The 6,122-nt window shown below is 39.9% G+C and overlaps 1 protein-coding gene across 17 annotated transcripts in view; it reads left to right on the top strand.

Moving 5' to 3' along the window:
• LOC107679403 (muscleblind-like protein 1) overlaps positions 1 to 6,122 on the top strand; it is a 74,539-nt gene that overhangs the window by 22,944 nt on the left and 45,473 nt on the right. For 3 of the 17 annotated variants that reach the window (XM_016474948.1, XM_016474942.1, XM_016474943.1), the window contains exon 1: positions 1,475 to 1,992. The exons of 4 other annotated variants lie outside the window; for them this stretch is intronic. The gene's annotated coding sequence lies outside the window, so the exon portion shown is untranslated. 10 more of the 17 variants (XM_016474951.1, XM_016474950.1, XM_016474941.1 and 7 more) reach the window with 8 other exon arrangements.

Raw genomic sequence — 6,122 nt, 5'->3', positions numbered from 1 at the left:
TTCAAAATATTAATAAATACTATAATAGTATATAAATAATACTAATATAACACTAGTTTGTAGCTCTTTTTAGCAGTTACCTCCCATGCACATGCTGCTGACATTTTAGGCTCTCAAGCCGTGGACTTAAGAGAGCCCATCAATGCGACAGCTCTTCTGACCCCACACACACTTGAGCTTTTCACACTTCCCTGAACCGGCTGCATAAGTCAATCTCTAAACAATTCTCACAAAAACAAATTTCCTTGTGTTGAAGGGGCATGTAAACAACAGCAGAGTAATTATTTGCTTTTTCTATTGACTTTTGAAGAATAAGCCTTGATCATCTTTTATTATTATGATTATTCCATTGTGAGTTGTGTGTCATTTTTCCAGAACTCAGATATAGTCATAACCGCAGTCATTGCTGGGCGAGGCTCAAATATGCAAATAATGCAATAAAGCTTTTTTTTTTCCAGAAGATAATGAATTAATGTCCCAGTTTCAATGCTTTATGGCCCTCCAGGAAAATACTATGTAGTTTAAAGGGACTCTAAATTCCTGGCCATGTGGGAGTTTGTTAGTATTAACATCAGTGAAATAAATTTATGCAACCCAGTTCCCCTCCATGCCATTTAATAAATAGCTTATGGTGTAAATATATCACACTTTTCAAAGCGGATTATTGGGAAAACGCTTCATTCTGAGCCACCGCGATGATATATTTCCCTCTTGAAATGGCCGTAACCCAGATTCAGTGTCGAATTTAGACCAAATCCTGTCTTTTCCAGCAGCAGATAACGTTGCCGCACAATGCACCAGGTGTACAGCTGTGTGTGTGCGCGCGTGTCCCACTGCAGTCTGGTGCCCAACGCAGACAGACTCCTGGGAGAGCACGATGTAATCTCACAAGCACACTCGTTTTCTTTTCTTTACCGACCTTTTCTTCCTTTTGTCCCCTCCCCTTCTCGTTTTCTTCTCTCTTCGGTGAGGAACTCACAGAGCAGTGGCAGCGGCAGCACTTCCTGGTTGTGTCTGTCGGTGGGCGGTTCCAGCCAGCGTGATTGGCGCTTGAGTTCGGTGCTCTGCGCAGTGCTGCTGTTTCTCGCAGGCTCTCGGCTCACACACATACACACACAGTAGCGCAACCAGCAGCCACACGCACAGCCTAAACGCTCTGTCTCTCTCTATCGATCTATCTCTCTTTCTCCTCCTCTCTGAGAATGGTCCACCCGGTGCCTGAGGCTCTGCTGTCGCGGCCTGCAGCCCGTGTCTGATCTCTCACACACATACGCGCGCTCAATACTAATCATGATGTGAGAGGTAAGAACTGCTTTTCCGTACTGTCTCACTCTCCTGTCTGTCTGTCTTTTGCAGTTCTAACAGCCACAGCTTGAAGCATTGCACCACTTTTGTATGCTTAGTGTGTGTGGGATTGGGGGTTGTTCAGTGTGTGTGGGCTGTTTTGACTTTATGGGGTGCCTCTGTGGTGAACTGCTGTTTGTTATGTCTAGGCGATCACAAACGACGGGGGAATCTCAGCTGCGTTCGAAAAAGTTGCGCGGCTGCGTGTGCGTTTGGCAGGAAACTCCCCCACCCCTGCACGTCCGGCTACTTGTTTAGACAGTGGCAACCGTGCGATTGGTTAACTGTTGAACCTGAGAGCACTTCTCCTTTTTTAAACCCCCCTCTCGGGTCTCACTTCCCTTCTGTTTGTTTTATGCACGTACCAGCGTGTGCAGGGTTTTTTTCTCTCTCTTTTTTTTCCTCTTACGACAGAGCTGCGATCTCCACTCCCCCCACATGTAAATTACGTGTGACATGTTTAACTGCTGTTTCCTAATATGGCTCGTGCTAGATTTCAGAGCAGTAGGACCCAGTCAGGCACCATGGGACTGCACAGGGGCGTGTGTTCGAGAGCGTAACTGTCTGCGAGAGGGAAAAGAGAGGGGAGAGAGATGTTGACGCAGGTTTTCACTTCTGTCTGAGTGCGTCACTCTTCCATGCAGTCATGTAAGTAAACGCCGAACACGCTCTCACTGCAGCGAGAAACATATGGATTCGAGCTCTCGCAGGTCTGCTCGTCGGCTGCTCGCGGTGGCTTTCCTGCATTGAAACGGAAACATGTAAGGAAAGATTGCTTAAGAACAGGTTATGCTGACAGTTAGTGCACTTACGTGGGTTATTGTTTGACCGTGCTGTAGAGTATTTAGTACGGTGGGAAATTAGAAAGCGAGAGACGATTGTCGTCGCTGAGAAGTCAATGCTAAGTGCTGATTGGTGGCGTATGATTAAAGCAATTGTTTCGGTTGTTTGAAGATACCATTTTTTGTGGGAGGGGGGAAGAAAAATAAACACATGATCTGTCAGGGTGGTCTGGCGCCAAGTCTTTGGGTTTTGTCGATGGCATCCTGTAGTTGAGAAAGTGAAAGTGTTGCGAAAATAAGCACATGGAAGACACACTTCACTATATTTTGCATCCGATTCGGTTTAGACTAGCTCGACTAGCTAAAATCACTGAATTTTCCATTATAGACGAAAACAATGAATAATCATGGATTGTGGATTGAAGTTGATGCAAAACGATTCTTGTTAATTAATTGTTGGTTTAATCCCATATGCTAACTGTTAAACAACTGTTGAGATGATAAATGTGTTGCACCAGTGTTAGGTATCATAATAGCATCTCACATCTCCTAGCGAACACGTCTTATCCTCGATTTTTCTTGCTTTTTGTCTTAGTAACATTCTTGCATTTCTGTCTTCTACACATGCTAGTTTTATTTGGGATGTTTTTGCATGCAAACAGTGCATGCTGTCTTTAATTCCAATAATGAAATATGTCTGATGGCAGCCGTTTGTTGGACGTGTCAAAATGTTTGTGCGTTTAACATCTAAAGGGCGTTGTAGAAAAAAAATGACTTCTTGTTTTGATAAATTCCTAACTCTTATCAAACTGAATTACTGCATTGCTAACTATTATCATTTGAATTGGTAATAACATACTAAATAGCATACTAAATCATTAACCTTTGACCTCTCCTATTCACATAGCTTTGTAGAACGTTTAGAGCCGTGCACTACTGGGTTAGAAGTTACTGAGTTACTGGGTAGAAGGGCTTTTGCTTGAAGCTTTGTGCTGTGTAACCATGGTGATGATACTATTTTCAACCCTTTCCAACATGGCAATCATCACCTACACACATCTGAGTCAAACGATGGAAGGCTATGGTTTAGATAACCATCTCCGCTGCCTGCACACCTTTCTGATCAAGCACTCCACCCAGATTCAGGCCAGTTCCTTCATGAATTAAAGGTCCCCTTTAATGCTTAGAAACACGCAGCGTTACTCTGTGTTGACGTAATTTTAACTGAAACAGGAAGACAGGGCGGGACATATCAAGCAGCCCCGCCCCTTTTTAAAATAGCCAATAGCGTTCATTTATATCACAGCTTGGGCTAGAGCCGTTCTGAGCCGTTGAGGCTATTTATAGGGTAGGGGGCGGGCGCTTCGGATTCTAGAGAGCATTTGATTGGACAGAAATGTTTACGTTTTTTTTTTATTTGTATCAATATTTATTAGTTTTTTTTTATTTTATTTATTTATTTTTTATTACAAAACTTGTAGAAACATACAGAAACAGGGAAGCGAGACATAAATATATTCCAACAGAAATTTTGATGAGAAGCTGAAGTACGATGTGACGTCAAAAAAATCGTTGAGCCGTTTTGGCGGAAGTGACGAACTGCAAGCTTTGAATGCTTATATCTTCTAAATGCGAATTTTGTCACTGTTTTGGAGCACACTGCCTTATAGATAACCTTAAGACTAACATATTGATACTAACACTTTATATTCTATTTTAATTCTACTTTATCTATATTTATCTTTTTTTATTTTTTATTTAAAAAAAAAACAACAAAAGCAAACAAACACTAGCTTTCTATTTTTTTCTATTCTATCTACTTGTTTTTCTTTGTGTGTGTGTGTGTGTATATGTGTGTGTGTGTATAATATATATATAATATACACCTTGCTACGTGTACTGCGTTAAGCTAACCGAGACTTGTCATTTGCACTTATATATTGTTGCTCTTTTGTTAGTTTTGACTGCTTTTATTGTCTCCATTTGTAAGTCGCTTTGGATAAAAGCGTCTGCTAAATGAATAAATGTAAATGTAACACCCAAAAAACTTTAATTTTGATTTCATGGGGACTTTAATGCCGGAAAAATACGCTGATTTGGGTTCAGCTGAATTGCAGCAATTGCAATCAGCATTTTAGAGCCTCCACATGGTGCCTGATTCCAGATCAGAAGCATTTTGGTTCTGAATTGCATAGTGACATCAAAAAAATCCATTCTTTGTCTCCGACTGTCTGATAAGTTCAGAAAAATTCTCAAGGTATGCCCTATAATGAAAATCCTGAAAATCCTATTTACTCTCCCTCATGTCGTTCCAAGCTTGTTCAAGTTTCTTTCTTCTGTTGAGCCCAAAAGATGCTTTGAAGAATATGGTTTACCAAATAGTTGACGGTAGCCCTGGACTTCCATAGCATGGAAAGAAATACTATGGAAGTCAATGGCTACCGTCAACTACTTGGTTACCCACGTTCTTCAAAATGTTCTTGCAAGGTTGTAATTGTGTGGTTTTGAGGATTTTTCTGAAATAAACTGACAGATTTGTTCTTGAAAGTTTAATGCTATGGTTTGATCATCGACATTATGGTGATGTGCAACACATAACCTTCATTTATGCGTGTATAAGGTTCTTATAAGATTCTTGGGTTGCTATATGGTTCTTTGGAGATTTGAAGAAGTTCTTTATGTTCAGGTCAGCGGATTGGTTTCTGGGTTCTTTAAAGCAACAAAAGCTTTAAATACACTGATCTATATCTATTATAGATCAGTGTTTAAATATCATATATAACAAACTACATAAAGTTCTTTTTGGAACTTACAAAGGTTCTATGACATCATACTGTTAAAATCTTCTTGGTTAGTTTTGTAGTTCTATATCCTTCTATTTATAAAATTGTTGGCGTGGCTCATGAATGACACACTTTTATGACACACTTTTACAGCCTTAAATGGTAACAATTTCCCATATGCTTAGGATGTAGCTAGTAATCTCCATCAAACACTGTTTTTTTTTTTATTATTAATACTCTGCATATTTAAAGTGTCAAAGCTTTATGCAGGGAGAGTTTGTTTTCTCTTTCCTAGACACAGACTAAACTCAGACTGATTTTAACCTTTCATTATAATTCCTGCATTTAAAAAGCTGGGCTTTAATATTGCACGGCTGTCAAATTACAAACAGAGCCACAGGAAATCAAATGTTCAATCAAGCATTTCTCACTGGCAGGAGCGTATTAGACATCAGTACAGACGTAAATAAAGCCATAAGCCAAAGTGTAAAAAGAATGAAACACTTAATATCTCATGCATGTGAATCATTGAAATAGTTTCCATTTCTGAAAAGAGAACATAACATCCAGTTCTCCTCCCAGTGGCAAAAATCTTTGACTTTTTAATGGGCTTTGATTGGCACACTTCCAGATCATTCTCTCTCTCCCTTGCTATCGTTCTTACTGTATTTTCTTTCCTTGTTTGACCTTGCAGCAACTTCTAAGAATTGTTATTCCACTGCTAAGGATCGTGGGAGATATACAGCGACATAATAGCCAAATCATTTAACTGAAAAAAGAGGAACCAAAGAAACAGCATCATGTTCAAGTGAAGACGAGGATCTTAAAGTAGAATCCAAGTCTGAGCATGAATTTCCTTTAATTGTCATGGTGATTATTCCACTTCTCAGTAAACACAGATAACGCAGGCATGAGCCTGTTTAATGCGAGATCAGAATCACCCTGCAAGGCCACATTATCCAGAGCAATCACTTTCTTTTCATTTCACAAAATCATTTAGCCTGTTTTGAGTATTCAGCATTCCCAGGATCCAGTTTGCCTCCACACTGAAAGTCTTATCAGATTAAAATATGTCATTCCATAAACAGAGCTGTGTGTGTGTGTTGTGTGCATGTGTGTGTGTGTGTGTGTGTGTGCGTGTGTGTGTGTTTTGTGGACATTTGTGTCTTTTAAAGCACTTTGTGTGTACATATGTGTTTGTTTTTGTTTTATA

This window comes from Sinocyclocheilus anshuiensis, unplaced genomic scaffold (assembly GCF_001515605.1).
Source record: "Sinocyclocheilus anshuiensis isolate Anshui unplaced genomic scaffold, SAMN03320099.WGS_v1.1 scaffold2206, whole genome shotgun sequence".
Taxonomy (NCBI): Eukaryota; Metazoa; Chordata; class Actinopteri; order Cypriniformes; family Cyprinidae; genus Sinocyclocheilus; species Sinocyclocheilus anshuiensis.
The sequence above is the reverse complement of the archived record's forward strand: the minus strand, read 5'-3'. Positions and strand labels throughout refer to the sequence as shown.